At 44.7% G+C, this 19,415-nt stretch overlaps 1 protein-coding gene across 1 annotated transcript in view; it reads right to left on the bottom strand.

Moving 5' to 3' along the window:
- Positions 1-18,982, bottom strand: part of GNAI2 (G protein subunit alpha i2) — a 188,961-nt gene extending 169,979 nt beyond the window's left edge. Inside the window, exon 1 of the mRNA XM_032799322.2 lies at positions 18,731-18,982. The gene's annotated coding sequence lies outside the window, so the exon portion shown is untranslated. The remainder of the gene's footprint in view (positions 1-18,730) is intronic.
- Between the last annotated feature and the right edge of the window lie 433 nt (positions 18,983-19,415).

A 19,415-nucleotide genomic window follows, 5' to 3' on the forward strand; every position in this document is an offset into this window, starting at 1 on the left:
TTTGGGAACAAGGAGGAGGCTGCTGACATTACACTGCTAAGGCGGTGGCTTAGTCACATTCTCACTTAGCATGGCCACAATGATTCAGAACAGACAATCACAGCACTGGAAACTCTGGGTGCTTTTTTAGCTGCAGCTCTGAGGTGCGTTCAGGGTAACCCACAGGGAGTGTAACTAAAGCAGGTGTTCTCAAACTGGGGGTCTTGAGCTCTCAGCCTTCACCCCCAAACCCCACTTCACCTCCAGCATTTATAATAGTGTTTAATATAAAAAATGGTGTATTTAATTTATAAAGGCAGTCGCACTTGGAGGCTTGCTGTGTGAAAGGAGTCATCAATACAAACCCCCTGAACTAAAGAATGGGAGATCTAGCTTATACACCAGGCAGCACAAGCATGAAAGGATAGAGAACACCATCAAGCACAACTGAACTTGGACCTGCTGGCTAGATCCCAGCCATGGTGCTCTCTCAAGCAGGACTCCTGGAGTTCAATGCAAGGAATAAAAGATTTCTGTAGAGAACAGCTCTTCCTCAATAGATCTCAAAGCATTTTAGAGATGGGTTAGCATCATCTCTATTTTACAAATAGAGAAATAGAGGCACAAGGACATGGTGCAAGCCTGTAGCAGAGCCAGGAGTAGAACCCACATCCTTCTAGGTCCAGAGTCCATTCCCCCAGGCCAAGCACAGAGAGCAAATCCCCGTCTCTGCTACAACAGACTCTAGGATGGCAATGTCTTCCCAGCCCTCCTCACCGCACGAGGAAGTCTTGGAGAGCAGGCATTGGCAGGCCCATTTTCATACATTGGAAAAAATGGAATTTAACATCCCAGGAAAAGAGCTAAATTGGAGCCAGAGCAGAATGTTCACAGTGTGGTTAGCACACAATGTTTAAAATGCCATTCCTCAGATAAAGCTCTAACCGTTCACAGAAAGCAGGGTCAATGGCTCCCCAGGATTTTCACAAGCAAAGTAGCTCCTCACTCTCAAGCTGACATCACAAGATGAGCCACCAGAGGACAATGTTCTTGAAGCTGGAGAAGACAGACAAGCACAGGTTTTGCTCTGTGCAGGACCTTAAACATTTGCCAGGAGAGGAGGAACTCTGGTATCAAGACAAAATGCACAGGATATTTGAAGTTAGGCAACGTCACCAGCCCTGCAGTCCAGCGCCCAGGCTGCAGTAAACCACTGAGTCACTAGAGAAGCACTGTAATGAACAGAGGGAAGTGACTGAGTGCTTGACAGGCGATTCTCCTCTCTAATGAGCAGCCTGGGCCTGCTCTACATTCCCCCTTGTACTCAAATGCATCCTCTTCCAAATCAGGGTTAACAATTGCTTAACAATTGAACACAATGGACCTGATTTACCCCAGCTGGCACAGAGAGGCATTAACACACACACACTCCACCTGCACCAGACGACACCCAAAATTGTGGGGAGGGCTGTTAGCGGTCCCCCCACTCCCAATCCATTGGGATTTCTCACCGGAGGAGGGCAGCTTTACACTGTCCTGAGAACTCTAAAAGACCCCACTAGAAGGAGATGCTAATCTCACTACGTCCCATCACAACCTAGCAGTGAGGAGGCTGTCAGGCCTTCCAGTCTCCCAAATACCCTGCCCAGGGGCCAGACAGCTTAACCCTTTGTTTAATACATTAAAGCTACGTGGAGATGGGTTTCCAAGTTGCCAAGTGAGGGGGGGACAATAGCACTTTTCACCAAGGTGGCGCATTCCAACTTTGGCCTGCTCCACACACACATTTTGTATTGAGTAACTATCAGTTAGGGGGTGATTTTTTACCAATACTTGGACAATCCCAGTTGTGGATGCACCAGTATGAAGTTTCTTTATACCAGTATAGCTTAGTCCTCTTCCCAATAGCTACTCCAGCAGAAAGCACCTTTCTAGTGATGTAACTGCCCCCATACTAGCAGAAGATTTTACTGACAAGTCTCTGTGTAGACACCACTAGGTCAACAGAAGACTACTACTACCTCTTGGGGAGGAAGATTACCTAGTGGTGTGGATTTTTCAAACCCTGACTGACATAGTTAAGCCAAATTAATTTTCTAGTGTAGACCAGGCCTATATAAGTATACTTAAAAGGCCCATCTTTCTAATGTAGGCAAGTCCTTCGGTTCAGGAGTGTCAGAGATGCACCTTTTTATTTTTAAAAACATATCCATGATGAACAGAGCTCCTCCAGCTGAGCTTGTAGAAGGAAACAAAAGTGAGCCAGCTGCCATTTATTTTTTAAAAATAGAGAAAATACATAGGACCTAATGTTGTCTATTCAGACTTAACATTTACTAATCCGTTTTGATACACTTGCCAAGATCCAAGTTCATAGCTCTGCATTTCCTGCATTGTTAGATTCCAAAGCCCTGCTAGGCATACAGATCCCTGCACCATTGTAAGCATTAGCAAGGCTCTAACTCTTGCAAAGTAAGCACAGAAACAAACTCAATGGTTGTTATTTTATAAGCCTCTCAGTTTGCTGTGAATTTCATATCAAGGATTCCTTCAGGTTCTAAATCCTAAAGGTCTTTTAGGCTGCCTCCCATTTCTCCCAAATCCACCTTTATCCTGGAGTTGAAAACCTCCTACTGATCATGACCAAGCTTACTTTTAAAGGGACATTGCAGAGTTAAAAATCTCATTAAGAAAGCACTTTGTTTACCATTGTCAAACACCACAGCTTATTAATGTTGTATGTTCTCATTTACTTTTCACTAGCTGTATTTTTGACAGCTAAATGTTTTTCTCAGCTCACTGCACTGAAAATAGACTAGTCAGTTTCTTGTCAATTTCACTTCCTGGGTCACCAGCATAAAGCAACCAAGGTTAGCTTACCAACATTGTGGGGGAGGGGTGTGGAGAGAGAACTTTCCACAAGTTTCTAACGGACAGATTTCTGTCGGTATTTTAAGCTTCTATATATACCTAGTTTTGGCTCCACAGTTAGGTTCCCTAAATCTGACCTGACAGATGTCCCTGTAACATCTGGATTCAACACAAAAGCACAAGTTAAACCTTTCAGTGTGCTCTCAGGGATCAGACTCCCAGTGACAACAACATAGCTACAAGCTAGAGAAGCATCCTGGGTTATGTTGTGAGTGCATCAACCAACCCTCAATGCCTCAGAATTTCCTCCTTTGCTAACAGCTACTCAGAGGCAGGGCCAACGACATGGGGGGAGGAGAAGCCAGTACAAATTACTGGGGCCCAGCTTCATCGACCCTGTTTAGCTGGTCCACCCTTGCTGGGGGGCCCGAAAATTTTTTTTCACCAGGGCCTGAACCTGCTCTCGGCAGCCCTGCTGAGAGGAGACCGGCAGCAGGATGGGAGGGGTGCCTGAAGCCCTCACTTAGGCTCTGATCTCAGAGTCTGGCAAGCAGCCTTTAACATTGCAACAAAATCTGTGTTTAAAAGAATTTCAAGTATATTAGGGTGCTTGGCTTGGTGAGAGGGGGGAAGAAACTTCAGTCAAATATTGCAAACCTCAGGGACCTCAGGTTAGGCAACTAGAGTAGGTGACCTGCTTTTCAGAGCAGTTGAGGGCTTCCAAGCCCCAATGGAAAATACGGCAGCTGCGAGTGCTCAGCACTTGGGGGAGGAGGGGATTAGGACCAATTATGTGCCTCCCTATGGATTTAGGCGCTTCAGGGCAAACACTTAAATTTGGAAACATTTTACTGTACTACTACTGATGAGGCTCAGACCCGGGGAGGGGGCACCACAGTCCGTTAACCATAGCTGAAAGTCACTCAAGTGAAATGCCACAAATGGGCAACAATACAAAAAAACCCCACCCTTAGCTCCACCTACGGCGCTGGGAAAATGAAGCCTCAGAGAGTTGCAGCCGGCCCCACCCTTCCTCTATTTTTATGCAACCCTCGAAAACGGAAGAAAAAGTGGATGAGCCCTGCCCCAGTAAATTTTTCCTGCAAGAGGCTAGTTCACAAGGGGTGGGGGAGGGGCCTCCAAAAAGGTCAGTTACAAACAAAAATAAAAGCCACGCACAACCCACTTGTAACCCCTTTGATCCAGGCACTGGGAAGAAGCCGAGGAGGGGTTACATGTCATTTACTATGACCCCAATGAGATCATTGGGCAGGGAGGGTCTGTTTTTTAAGACACACCCACAGAGAGCTTGTAACTGTCCATGTAGACAGCAAAAGAAAAGCAGCCACTGAATATAATTCCAAAAAATGTTCTGAAGTAACCAGATAGCTGACATTTCAGACTCTTAACAAGTATAAAAACTGTACTTAAAATAAAAGATCAAACTCCATATACTGAAGATGGCTTATTTGTACATCTAATTCAGCAACTATGTCAATTTCTCCCACTCCTCACTTTCACCTCCCACCAAAAAGTTATGCAACTAACTGCCCAAGAGTTCATTCTTATTTTTGGAAGGACACGACATCTCAGTCAAGTGAGCAGAGTGATAACATCCTAAGAACAGGATTGTTTTTTTAAAAAGTAATTTTGGCATGCATTCAGACAGACAATCAAGTCCAGTACAACATCAGGAAGCAAATAAAAATTATAACAGGCAAAATTCTACAGAAAATTGTAGGGTGGATGTGAAATTCATCTAAGTATTATATTACTGCACAATACTCCCCCCACCACCCAAACATAGAACCACTTGCCTCATCAGATGCTACAACAAAAAAAAACCCTTCACAATCTAAAAATAACCTGAGAGTCTGGGAGAAAGCCAACATCCACTTACTTAGGTTCACTGTCATCTGCAAACAAAATGGACCAAAGATAACTCAGAACTCCAGAGGTAACTGAACTTTAGCAGCGAGGCTGGACTTTTCCTACTCTCAACTCAGTATGATGTTTTGTTTTAAATGATGGAGCTTCATGTGGATTGTAGAGGGAGCGAGGAAGGTATTGATTACTAGGGGACCCCAAAAGGACTAGTTTTAATGGAAATAACTAGAAAAATTCTCTGCAGCATTTGCTGAGTGCTAAAATCTGTTCCTGGAAAAATATACTGACTGCTTTACAATAATAAAGAGTTATACTTGGCGGAGGGATAAATAGAAAAATCTATTTAAAATCCTAAGTGGGAAGTTTAAGAAGGCTTCAGTAGCTCAGGGAATGAAGCTGCCAGGAAGATTAGAGGGACATCACCAAAAAAAGAGAAAGAGAGAGACTTAAAAAGTAGTTTGAGGTACCGCACTTTACCTCAGAAGTCCCTTGCCAGTTATTGTGGATTTACAAGCATATTTTCCTGTTTTAAAAAACATTTTTCCTCTGCTGGTTGCTGTGGAAAAGAGCCACACAAACAACTGACTATACGGCTCTGCACTTGACAACAGTTTGCATCTAGTCTGTTTCACTAAAAAAAATAAATCTTCAAAACTGGAAAGGGAGAGAACAACTTATCAGTTCCAGTATCTTAGGTGTTGTTATAACAGTAGCTCTACCCTCTACATGCAGCTGGACAGAAGCATGTGCCAGCCGACTCTTCTATCCCAGAGAGGATCCGAGCTGCCACAAAGGAGATCAGAGGCTGTCCGTTGCCCCACCCCTTCCTCAGACTCTTTTCTGGGTCCTACTTCCCATAAGATGAAACTCAAATCCCTTCCTCTGCTGCTCTTCATGACCTTCCCAAGAAGCTGCATGAAACTTATGTGACCAACAGATTCACTTCTGTCCACAGGGTTCTGAGCTGAAGCAGCTAAACTGTCCTGAACCATGTTAACTTCAGCCTGATGCAGCTTGGCAAAGCTCTGAGCAATAGCAAAAGTACTGGAGATGCCTGCACACTGAGGAAGGCAACAAACACACACAGAAAAGTTTCCTATTAAAATGAGGATTCTTCAGGCACTGATAAAATGAAACATGAAAAACAATAGCTCTGAGAGGGTGAAACAGATGCAGTGGTATTTGAGTCTGCAGAGGGCTTGAGACAACAGCTCTGAATTGCATGTCTTCACTGCAGAGTTAACTCCAGTTACCTATACCCAAGTTAGCCAAGTTCAAGTGAAAGCAGCAACCCTGCAAACTAAGCAGTGATTTGCTGTGTCCACACAGGCGATGCACTCACTCATTGGTGGCGTTATGACTTCTGGGAGCATATCCCATGGTTCTTTGCATGTGGGAGAACTTGTCTGTCCTTTCTGGGCACACTGGGAAAATTATGGGAAGGCACTGCTGCACTAGAAGTGCTCAGTTAGCACTAGCCTGCTTCCACACTACAGAGTGGTCAATCAGTAGCCAACTAGATGTGCTCACTCGGTTTTGGCCTATATAACCTCTCAGGCCAACAATATGATTCAGCATGCTTGCAAATTATGGGCAACACTCAAGTTCACTCCACAGTAAAGACAAACCCTTAAAGGGGGGAAGCTCCCCTGGGTGTAACCAGTGCAGCAACATATGCCTGAGGTTGCAAAGAGCCTGAGACGATAGCTCTAAGCCCCAATTATGCCTATGAGGTATGACATCATCTAAATAAATCACTTGACTACAGGAACTATACTGGATGGAGACCGTTTAAAAGGTAATAGTTTAAAAAAAACCAAGAACTCTTCAGTTGGGGATCAACCAGAAATTAAATCCACTTGTTCATGTTTTTATTTATTTTTAAATCACTAAAGACAATGTCAACAAAACAGAACAAATGTCACTGGGCAGTGGTCTGCTACTGCTAGAGAAAGGGCGATTCATTTATTTGAGTGAAAGGTTGAGACATAGCCAAGACGTTTATTTTTACAAGCAGGAGACAGATTTGCTGCACTAATATGTTCAGTTTCAATTACTTGAATTCTGGTATTCCAAATGATTGATAAAGATACAATTATTTGCCTGAGGGATGCTGGAGCAGTGAAGTGAAGTTTTTCATACTGTATCATTAAGGAATAGTTACACTGAGATTGGTTTAGACATGGCTGGACATGTGACTAAACAAAGACAGCTTAGCCATTAAACAAAACCTTTAGTATATTATACTTTTTGAACAAGCAAATTTCTAAATGGCAAGAAGAATTAAAACTTACTAGTGGCTGTCAGCCATCCAGTAACCTTAACAGCCGTCAGACTTACATTCTAAGGCCAGAAGGGACCACTGTGATCATCCAGTCTGACCTGTTGTGTGACACAGGCCAGAGAACTGCCCCCAAATAATTCCTGTTAGAAATAAAGCAGATCTTTTAGAAAAATATCCAACTATACACTTACATCAGTATCACTATACATCACTCAGGGGTTGAAAAATCCACCCCGAGTAATGCAGTTATACCGACCTAACCCCTGGTGTAGGCAGTGCTATGTTGACAGAATGGCTCCTCCCCTCGACATAGCTACCTCCTCTCACGGAGGTGGATTAATTAAGTTGATGGGACACACTCTTCCATTGGTGGTATAGTGTCTTCACTGAAGAGCTGTGCTGCTGCAGTGTTTTAAATGTTCTCCTGCCCGTCATTTACAAATTTCCAGTGATGGAGAACGCACCACAGCTCAGGATAACTTGTTCCAGAGGTTAATTACTCTCCCTGTTAAAAATTTACTCTATTTCCAGTCTGAATTTGTCTAGCTTCATCTTCCAGCTAATAGATCTTGTTATATCTTTGCATGCTAGACTGAAGAGCCCATTATGAAAGTTTAGTTCCCCATGTAGGTACCTGCAGACTATGACCAAGTCACACCTCTTTGTTAGGCTAAATAGATTGAGCTCTGGGAGTCCACCGCTTTAAGGCATGGTAGGTGAGGTAGTATCTTTTGTTGGACCAACTTCTGTTGGTGAGAGACAAGCTTTCATGCCACACAGAGCTGCTCCTCAAGAAGAGAGCTGAAGAGCAGCTCTGTGTGGCTTGAAAGCTTGGTCCAATAAAAGATATTACCTCACCCACACTGCCTCTCTAATATCCTGGGACAGACATGGCTATAAGCACTGTATATTATAAGGCATGTTTCCAATGCATTAATCATTCTCCATTTGTGGAACTGTAGATTTCAGACCATCTGATTGAGACAATATTATTTAACTCTATTTTGCATATGTTCATGCCTTACTCAGCTGTAGGAAGTATATATATTGTATACACACACCCACTCATTAACTGTGTCTACAGGCCAAAGATTTTTTTTTCCAAAATAAGCAGTGACAAAAATCTGATAAAAACAATGTTCTAGCAACACCACTGCCTCCAGCAAGATGGAGAACACCACCACCTATTCAAACAGAAGCATATGTTCTTTAACGTGATTAAGTCCATGAGTATCACTGTGTCTGTTTGAAGCTGCTCTGCTAAAACTAGTTATGTTCTCCTGCTGGGTAAATGTGCCAAAGAATTTAGTTATCCTTGTAGTAAAATTCAGAAAACTGTATGGTACGCGGTTTGGTTTGCACTGCCACAGAAATTAGCCTTGATGAACTATTGAATCCCAGATGTCCTGGTGGTTCCAGTTTTCTCCCAGTTTTGTTATAAGACAGCAATTACTATCGCTGATCCAAAATGTTAATTCTGCTACAATATTCCACTACCTTCACAGTTTCTGGAAAAATAATGTCTCCCATGCTTCTGGAAAGCATACTTGGGCTGCGATGAATAGCTAGGGCCTTTGCTTTCTTCAACTCCTTGTCAGCAAGGTGAATTTTGGGGTTTTTTTTTGCATTTTCTCTAGTAAATGAAGCCAACTTTCACATCTGAAATGATATAAAACCCTTCATCCACAGAGATATCAAAAACTTCTGGGCACAATCAGAGTTACTAAACTAATTATAAAGAAGCCATTAAGAGAAAGGAATTATTTCCATCACTCCTCCCCAGAGGCAGAGCTTAGATCTCAATTAAAATAGCTCATATAGCTCAGACACATAAGGGACTGACCTACAGGGAGAGCTGCGTGTCAGAGTGTCAAGGACTGGTTTTCTGAGAATGGAAATTTAACAAGAGAATGCATCCAAATCTGCAGCAAGTAATAGCACAAGTGAAACTCTCCACCCTATTTTAAGGTCAGCAAAATTCAGCAAAGTTTTTCTCTTTGGTAACAGGGGGTATTTCTCATTGGCTTTGGAAATCATTTGCAAAGCCAACTGAACAGTCTTTGGTTGTACTTATTTTTAGCTAAAGACTCAACCTTGGAACAAAGCTGCATAGCCATTTTTTTCTAATGCTAACATTCCTTAAGGACAGAGATGGAAAGTCTTACAATAATTTAGAATTACTAACCAAAGTCTGCCCTTTTTTAAAAACATTTTTCCTCTTGTGCAGCGGTCTATTTTTGACACTGAACGATCGGCAAATTCAAGGGTGAACCCCACCAAAGGAAGCTTCTGGGATGGAGCGCGCTTGATTTAAAGCGGCCACAAGTTTCGTTTTGGTAATTTATGGCTAACTGGAATAAACCATTAAAACACTAACAAACTTCTAATTAGGGCTGTCAAGCAATTTAAAAAATTGTGATTAATCTCAATGTTAAATAATACATACCACTAATTTAATTTTTGTGATGTTTTCTACATTTTCAAACATATTGATTTCAATTACAACACAGAACACAAGTGTACAGTGCTCACTTGATATTTATTTTTCACAAATATTTGCACTGTAAAAAACAAACAAAAGAAATAGTATTTTTCAGTTCACTGAATACAGGTACTTTTATCATGAAAGTTGAACTTACAAATGTAGAATTATGTACAAAAAACTGCATTCAAAAATAAAACAATGAAAACTTTAGAGCCTACAAATCCACTCAGTTCCATTTCTTGGCCAGCCAATCCACACTCAGACAAACAAGTTTGTTTACATTTATGGGAGATAATACTGCCCACTTCTTATTCACAATAACTCCGGAAAGTGAGAAAAGGCATTTGCATGGCACTTTTGTAGGTAGCATTTTAAGGTATTTATGTGCCAGATATGCTAAACATTTGTATGCTCCTTCATGCTTCAACCACCACTCCAGAGGACATGCTTCCATGCTGATGATGGGTTCTGCAGCAGTGCAGACTAGCGCATGCTCATTTTCATCATCCAAGTCAAATGACACCAGCAGAAGGTTGATTTTCTTTTTTTGGTGGTTCGGGTTCTGTAGGTTCCACATTGGAGTGTTGCTCTTTTAAGGCTTCTGAAAGCATGCTCCTCACCCCGTCCCCATCAGATTTTGGACGGCAATTCAGATTCTTAAACCTTGAGTCGAGTGCTGAGCTACCTTTAGAAATCTCACGTTGGTACCTTCTTTGTGTTTTGTCAAATCTGCAGTGAAAGTGTCCTTAAAACAAACATGTGCTAGGTCATCATCAGAGACTGCTATAACATGAAATATATGGCAGAACACGGGTAGAACAGAGCAGGAGACTTACAATTCTTCACCCAAGGACTTTGGTCACAAATTTAATTAACGCATTATTTTTTTAACGAGTGTCATCACCATGGAAGCATGTCCTCTGGAATGGTGGCTAAAGCATGAAGGAGCACACAAATGTTTAGCATATCTGGCATGTAAATACTTTAAAATGCTAGCTACAAAATTGCCATGCAAATACCTGTTCTCATTTTCAGGAGACACTGTGAATAAGAAGTGGGCAGAATTATCTCCCACAAACATAAACAAACTTTTCTGTCTTAGCAATTGGCTGAACAGGAAGTAGGACTGAGTGGACTTGTAGGGTCTAAAATTTTACATTATTCAAAAACAAAATATATGTTTGTAACTTGCACTTTCACGATAAAGAGATTCCACTAAAGTACTTCTATGAGATGACCTGAAATACCCAATTTATTTTGTTTATCATTTTTATAGTGCAAATATTTGTAATAAAAATATAAAGTGAGCACTGTACACTTTGCATACTGTGTTGTAACTGAAATATATTTGACCAACTGTACAAACACATCAAATATTTAATTCAAATTGGTATTCTATTACCAGTGTGATTAAAAACTGCAATAATGTGATTTTTTTTAAAATCACAATTAAATTTTGAGTTAATCCATGAGTTAATCCCATTAATCAACAGCCCTACTTCTAATCATTGTTGTGTGAATAGTCTAAGAAAACATCCATGATTTCAGAGAGGAAAGAAGGATTGTGATCATAGGACCCGTTTAAAACCAAGCCATCAGAAGCATTACCTAATGCCTCCTAACTGTTTGTTGAAGCTGAAATGGCAGATTATTTTCCAGGCAAGCGGTGCACACTGAGATTAAGGACTAGTCACAGGCAGCGCTTATACATGTTTGTCTGGTCATGGCAGAGCTCTGAGAAGAGCTATCCTAGTGCTCTAAGAAAAAAAAAAAAAAAAAAAAAAACCACGCCACGAGGGGCGCAGCTCCCAGCACTGGTGCACTATCTACACTGCCACTTTACAGCGCTGAAACTTGCTGTGTTTTTTCACACCCCTGAGCAAGAAAGTTGCAGTGCTGTAAATTGCCAGTGTAGACAAGCCCTTAGCTACACGACTATTCTAGTTTGCCAAAGCTCTCGTGCAAAAGATTCAAGACAAGAGAAGTCTTTTAAGCCTGTTTGAATGCACATGAAGAGCAGGAACAGAGTTAGTTCTGATTTGACAGAGGATTTGTTGAGATCTCAGTCCAGTCTTTAGCCACAACACACAAAAGCCACCATGTTCGCTGAAAAGTATTAATTTGAGCTTGTACAAGAAGTTGGTTCTCTGATCACTGCAGCTGCTCTCCCCAAAGCAGACAAATGTCCTGATAAAATGTGGTACTGCCCTCTGCTCCAGAGGCTCACAAAGCAATAGCTCATAGCAGTTTGACAGAGTAAGATCTTTCATCACAACACAACTTGATTATTTGGGGGGGGGGGGTTGGTTTTTTTAGGCGGGTGGAGGGAGAATATCCATCTAAAAACTGGAACGCTAACAAGAAAGTACGTGAACTGAGTATTAGAACCATACCAGCATCGCTTTGTAAAGACAGCAGACCAGTGAAAAAATAAATCCAGACTTCGGAGTCACTGGTATTAGAAGGCTTACAATAATGATTCCAATTAACAATAATGATCTCATGCCACAGGAGTTTTCCTTGACTTATCTTTAATGTACATACATCTGCCATTACTAGCCCGCCTGGGACAGTCCATCTGCCAGCATCACTTAGACATGCATACTTTCAGCCTTGTAATGAGGAACATCTTCTGGCAGACAACTAACAGACCAAACATCAGATTCTCTTCAGCAATCACTTCTCACTCATAGACTCAGGTCAGAAGGGACCATTATGATCATCTAGTCTGACCTCCTGCACAATGCAGACCACAGAATCTTACCCATCCACTCCTGTATCAAACCTGTGTCTGAGCCATTGAAGTCCTCAAACCATGGTTTAAAAGCTACAAGGTGCAAAGAATCTTCCAGCAAGTGACCTGTGCTCCATGCTGCAGAGAAAGGCAAAAAAAACCTAGGGCTTCTGCCAATCTGCTGTGGAGGAAAATTTCTTCCCGACCTCAAATATGGTGATCAGCTAAACTCTGAGCAAGACTCACCAGCCAGACACCCAGGAAAGAATTCTCTATAGTAATTCAGATCCCACCCCATCTAACATCCCATCACAAGCCATTGGGCATATTTACCGTTAGTAGTCAAAGACAAATTAATTGTCAAAATTAGGCTATCCCATTATACCATTCCCTCCATAAACTTATTAAGCTTAGTCTTGAAGCCAGATGTGTCTTTTGACCCCACTATTCCCCTTGGAAGGCTGTTCCAGAACTTCACTCCCCCAATGGTTAGAAATCTTCACCTAATTTCAAGTCTAAACGTCCTGATAGCCAGTTTATATCCATTTGTTCTTCTGTCCACATTGGTACTGTGCTTAAATAATTCCTCTCCCTCCCTGGTATTTATTCCTCTGATATATTTATAAAGAGCAATCATATCTCCCCTCAGCCTTCTTTCGATTAGGCTAAACAAGCCAAGCTCTTTGAGTTGCCTTTCGTAAGTCAGGTTTTCCATTCCTCAGATCATCCTAGTAGCCCGTCTCTGAACCTATTCCAGTTTGAATTCATCCTTCTTAAACATGGGAGAACAGAACTGCACACAGTATTCCAGATGAAGTCTCACCAGTGTCTTGTATAATGGTACTAACCCTTCCTTATCTCTACTGGAAATATCTCGCCTGATGCATCAAGGTCAAGACAGTTTTCATCCTGGAAGTGCTTGCTAAGTCTCAGGGACTCCTCAGTTATACAGTCACTCTTTAAAAGTCTATTAAAATATGTGCTTGTTATACGAATTTACTGATGAGATTCACCCTGCTGTAACTGACCCAAAATTAACAACTGTGCTCAGAAATTACAAAGTTAACATTACAATTAGTCACAATCTAGGCAGTAAGGTGTCTTCTGTGACTGCGTCACTTACTGCTATTCTCAGTAAAGAGCAATCTGTTTGTGCAATGACTTTGAGTTAATTTGAAGGTATTTTGCAGACATGTCTCAGCTTAAATATAGTGCAATAATGACTCAAGTCTTCAGCACTATTTACACTTGAACAGCTGCTAGAAAGAAAAAATGTCTTGCTCTACTTTTGAATTTAGAGCCCCACACCAAGATCAGAACCATATTTTGTAAGTATTCTCCACTTCAGAAGGCAAGGATCATTCGGATCCTTTCCTTTTCCCCCCCACCCCCAACCTTTCCAACACAAAGATACAATTTGGGAATAAATAATTCATTCCACACTGGACATCCAAAACCAAGCACTGTATGACCAAGGGCAAAATACACAAATTCACTCAAAGCTGCCAAGACATTTTCTTCCCTTTAATTTTGTAGCCAACAGGTAGCAGTCAAAAACAGAGGGTCATTTTGGCAGCAATCCTGCAAATGTGACATCCACCATCTTGGCCAACACACCAGGGACTGAACTGGGTAACTCCAGGGCTAAAAACAGGAGATTTTACAGCTTGAGCTAAAGAGCCAAGGCTACCTAGCTGGGGGCTGCAACAACTCAGATCCTCAGTGACAGGCACAAAGGGGAGGGACCTGTAACACACACTGACCAGCCCTTATACCAGTGTGTGCATGCGCCCGTGCTTAACTTTACATGTCAGTAGTTCCACTAACTCCAACAGCAGTCATTGTGTGAATAAAGTGAAGCACATGACTACGTGCTTGCAGGATGAAGGCCTTTGTTAGTAAATGAGTTACTGTAAACAGCCACAGCAAAGCACATGGCTACAGCCCCGCTTAAACTGAGAACACATATAGTAGTGAAGCACGAGGAATATTATTACCTGTAAATTAACCATGTGCATTATTTGCATTTTGCAAAACTCATGCCCTTGTTTCACACTTAATATTCAGTGCAAAAGTGATTATCCCAAAAAAACGTTTGCTGTGAGCATCCATTGCAGCTAGAGAATTTTACCAGAACTAGCAAAAATGCTACAGTAGTGCTCTACAAACAGGTTTCCTGTTGTCTTTACTCTAACACAGGTGGAAATCCAAATCCAAAAGGTGTCTGCCACCTTGTAAGTTATTTTTAGATTATGGGTGAAGCTGTTGCCCTCTGCCTTATTTATCCAGTGAATTCACCTAGCCAGCTGTAAATCCACAGGCAATCACAAGCATGTTTATCTTACAAATTACGCAGGCCAACAGATGCTAGACTGGTACAAGAGAAAATTCACTGGGGGGGAAAAAAAAGTCAAGCATGGATTTTTGTTTTGCTACTAAAAGTACTACAGGCACCTCGTTCTGCAGCTTTATTACTAAATATTTAGGAGTTATGGGAAGCCAGGGGTTAAGAGAGGCTACAAGAAACAACGTTTTAGTGCTGCTGCTGTACTTGACCCATTTATTTCTAAAGCGAAAAAAAAGATGCAAGACTAGGTCTGGATCCTTCATGCCCAAAAATAAGGTTACATGAATATGTATAGGACTTCTCCCCATCTAAGTCCCCAATCCTGTAAACAGACCCCATACCTGCACAGACCCCCAATTAAGTCAATGGAGCTACCCTGGTGTCCACCCACATGGATCCTGATTGCAGGATCTGGGCCTAAAATATTAATGGCATTAAGAAATCTTGCATTCCAGTTGGTAGGTCCTGATATTATCAGCATATCACACCAACACAGGAATCAGATCTAATTTGTTTACTGAAATCCCTCTAAAAAAGCATCAGTGTATCTCCACTGTCCTCAAATAAGACCATGGACTCTCCTAGCGAGAGTATATACGTTGTTGGCACTTAACCAATATTAAATAAGTCAAGAAGTCACTGTTGTGTTGATAAAATAATGCTATATTGACTAGAGCTGCTCAGATGTTAGTTATGTAGTTATTAATGCAAGGCTGTGTTTAAAGAAATGAGTCTGCCTGATTTCATCACTGTTTCCTGCCACTGTTTCCTCTATTTCAAAAATCCACAAGACAGACATTTTCTAAACGGCTTTGCCATCACATGCTTCTCTCCTTCCATCCTATGTCTCCTAATCACCTCTTGTCCCAACCCACCCCATATCTTCCAGTTTGCCATCCCATCTGGGCTTCCCCACACTGTGTGGGAGTATCACATAATATGGGATTTAAAAGGCTAAATGAGGAATCACTCTTCCTGGGAATTTCAGAAGCAGAATAAAATCCAGGAGATCATCTAAAAAAAAATTAAAAATCTGCTTTCTTCCCCAAAGCCAAAAGACAGAGAGCGGAGATGTCTGAGTTTAATGTCAGTAAAGTGCTTTGAACACAGAAAGCGGTAGGCAAATACATTATCATTCTCATCAGCAGATGTCATTAGGGCAAAAATCCTCAGTTTGGACTGAAGCTTCATTAAAAGTCAGGCAGAACAAGTGGAAAAATATTAGAGGAGCAGTAAACATAGGCTGGACTGGTGCAAAGTTTGCCACTGAACTAAGCAAATAAGAGCAGCCAATATCCACACATACTGAATTCACATTGCTGCCTCTTGTAAGGGTATGCTTTCCACCATTCCAGTTACACTAAGGGTTGCAGAAAACACTCAGAAATACCCTGCTACCTTGGCACTAAAGAGCAATTTACTTCCTCTTCTCCCCCCCACCCCCAAAAAAGCCGGGGTTATCTAGGAAAAAGAAAAACAAAGTCTGAGGATTTGAAATCAGTGTTTACTTTCCCAGCTTACAGGGGCCCCATGATGAGCTCAGAGAAAGGAGGGGAGAGAGAAATAGTGCGGCACACTGCTGGATGCTAAAGGCATAAAGCAGCTGACAGAGCCCTTTGGCAAGTAACCTGGGACTGCATACACAAAGCTACCCACCCAGCTTGCTCTGGGCATCTCCTGGAAGGGGATGAGCTCACCATCTGGTCTCAGTCAGATTGCAAAGGGTTTCAAAAAGGGGAAACTAAGAATCAACAAAAAGCAGTTCCACCCCTTGAGCAACACTGCTCAGTGCAGCAGCGTTCACCTCACAGACCACAATGCCCCCCAAATCAAGCAGCAAGAAAGTGTTTCCAATTTCCCCTCACAAGTTCCATCACCCTGAGCAACCGCTGTCTCTAACTCTCCCTCCGCCCTGAAGCAGTCCACCCCAACCACAGTTGACAGGGATCCTAACTCTTCTTCATCATCATCTGCATTGGTGTGGGAGATGGCATGGGCACTCAAAGCTTTCCCCTCCACACATTTAGTCTACAGAGGGGCTGGAAAACACAAGGCAGGGTGTACAGCTGCACAAGGGTGGAGTTCTGTAACTGGCAGGGGGTATTTGGGGAGTCGCATTCAAATGGGTGCAGCTGAAGAACATGTTTGGAGGGTATGTGGCAGCTGGAATGTGGACAAGGCTTCAGGGGGGGTGGTGCGTTTGGACGGGATGGAGTATTTCAGAACGTGAGTATTTCAGAACGTGGGCTGACAGAGGAATGGGTATTCTTTGGGGACGCATGAACAGCTGGGGGCGTGGAGATAAGCGGTTGGCCTTTCCAGAGAAAAAGGGTAGCTGAAGGGAGGGAGTGGGGTAATAGGCAGTTAGGGAAGGAACAGGAGGGTTACATGCGGGGATCTCTGAGGGAAAATGGGGAGAGGATGTTCACAGAGGGCTGTACAGAAATTTGTAGGGAAGGATAGGAGTTTGTATTTAATGAGGATGGGGAGCTTATCTGAGGAGTTGTGAGGAAGCTGTGAGAGGAACTTGGCAGTTGGGGTACATGTAGGGCTGAGGTACAGGCCTGCCTATGCCATACATAGAGGCCTGTGGTATATGGGGCTGAGAAAGAGGTGGGGGCCTGTGGTATCTGAAGAGTGGAACTGAGAGTTTTCATCTAGGGTGGGGCCTATGGTATCTAGGAGGAAGCAGAAGTATCTGGGAGGACTGTCATGTTAAAGGGTGGAGGCTGAAGTTGTATCTAGTGGGGGCTGTTATATGGGGGTATTACTAGAGAGTCTGATATATAAAAGGTGTGTGGACTGTTGCATAAGGGGTGTAGGTGTATGTAAGGGGGTCATGGGCTGGATGGTCTGTGCAGGGGTGTACTGAGAGGGTCTGAGTGGGTGGGGTTTATCAAGGGGGTGTGTTAGGGGAGATGTATGGGTGTAGGCTGTACCTAGGGAGATATATCACATGGTCGCTGGGATGTACCTAGGCAGCCTGGGAATGCAGTGTGGAGGGTCTGGGGTGCCTCAGGGTGCAACACGGGGAAGTACAGGAAGCCACTAGAGTAGGTGCAATGGGCTGTACCTTGGGGTCTGCTAGGCAGGTCACTGAGCAGGACAGACTAAGAGTATGCAGGGTCTGGGTGTGGGCAAAAGGACCTTGAGAACTGTGGAGGGGGGTGTTCTGTGGGAGGCAGCAGGCTGGGGGATCCCAGGAGTGTAGCTGGGGGCTCTCAGTGGGCCTGGGAGGAGGCTACTAGAGATGGAGAGCTTGCTCGCTCGCTCACCGGGCGAGGCAGGAGGGTGTTGCTGGGCAGGGCAGAGAAGGATCACTGGGACGGATGGTACCAGGGTACTGGGGGGACACAAGGCAGGGTGGTATCATGGGGGCAAGGCAGGCAGGGTGCTAGTAGGGGTATTGCTGGGCAGGACCAGGAGGCAAGCCCAGAGGGTACGAGGGCAGGGTGTCGCTGCACAGGGTGGTACTGGGGGAATACAGAGTAGCACTACGGGACTTGGAGGGTCACAGGGAAGGCTGGACAAGGAGCTGGTAGTGGGGACATATACCAGGCACGGAGGCAGTGGGGGTCACAGGGCAGGGTGTATCAGGCAGTACCAGGGGTTGCAGGGCAGGGTGGTACCACAGGTGCAAGGTGGGCAGGGTGCTGGCAGGCTGGTACCAGGTGGCAGGGGTGTCATCAGGAGGAACCTGGACACTGGGGGGCTGCAGGGCAGGGTGGTCCTGGGGGCGGGGCAAGGCGGACCGGGGCAGGGAGCTGGCAGAGGGTACCAGAAGGCGGGGCTGTGGCTGGGTTTCTGTGGGGCGGAGGCGGGCCAAGCAGGGCTCTGGCAGGCTGGAGCCAGGGGGCGAGGGTGTCGCTGGGCAAGCAGGCCAGGGGGACAAGCGCCGAGACCCAGGCAGGGACCGGGGCGACGGGAAAGCTGGACGAGACGCACCGGAGCACCGGACGAAGGGAGACCAGGGACGGGCCAGGCTGGTCCCTCCAGGCAACGCGGACACCCCCCACCACCCCGCCCGCTATCGCACACCGCGCGGGGGGCGGGGGGGCTTGGGCAGAAGGAGGCAACCGGGCGGACCAGGCAACCCGAGGTGTCGCTGGGCCGGGAGCGGGCGGCCCGCAGGCGGGGCTCAACCCACAGCAGCAGTCTTGACTCCGCACCGCCTCTCGCCATCTTCCGCGCAGCGTTCTTGTCGATCATCTTGGAGCGCTCGGCCGCCGCCTTGTCCTCGCGCTCACGGTCAGCCCATTGCGGGGCCGGGCTGAGGCTGATCCGGCCGAGTCGGGCTGGTCCGCGGCGCTAAGCTGCGTCCCCTCAGCCTGCCGCCGCGCTCTGAGTCAGGCCCGCCCGGCTCGGGGCGGGGCCTCGGTCGCAGGGCGGGCCGTTGGGGAGTGGGGTGTGCATCGGGGGAAGGGTTAGGGGGAGTGTGCTTTACTCGGCTTTGGTTTGAGGTGCAATGGGTGGGGCTGCAGTGAGACCTGTATGGGGGTGCGTTTGCGGGGAAGTGCGGGGCTGGAGGTGCGATGCTGCGTATGTTGGGCGGAGATCTGGATGGTGTGCGTTGGGGGTGTCAGTGGTGGGCGGGATGGTGAATTGGCTCTGTATGGGGGTGGGTTTGGTTGGTGCAGTGGGTGGGAGAGGTTGTGATAGGCTCTGTATGGGTGGGATTTTGGGTGCAGTGGGTGGAGAGGTGCTGATGGCTCTTGTACTGGGTGGGTTTTGGGTGCAGTGGGTGGGAGAGGTGTGATGGCTCTGTATGGGGTGAGTTTTGGGTGCAGTGGGTGGGGGTGTGATGGCTCTGTATGGGGTGGGTTTGGGG

The sequence above is a fragment of the Chelonoidis abingdonii genome, chromosome 16 (genome assembly GCF_003597395.2).
Source record: "Chelonoidis abingdonii isolate Lonesome George chromosome 16, CheloAbing_2.0, whole genome shotgun sequence".
In the NCBI taxonomy this organism is placed as follows: domain Eukaryota; kingdom Metazoa; phylum Chordata; order Testudines; family Testudinidae; genus Chelonoidis; species Chelonoidis abingdonii.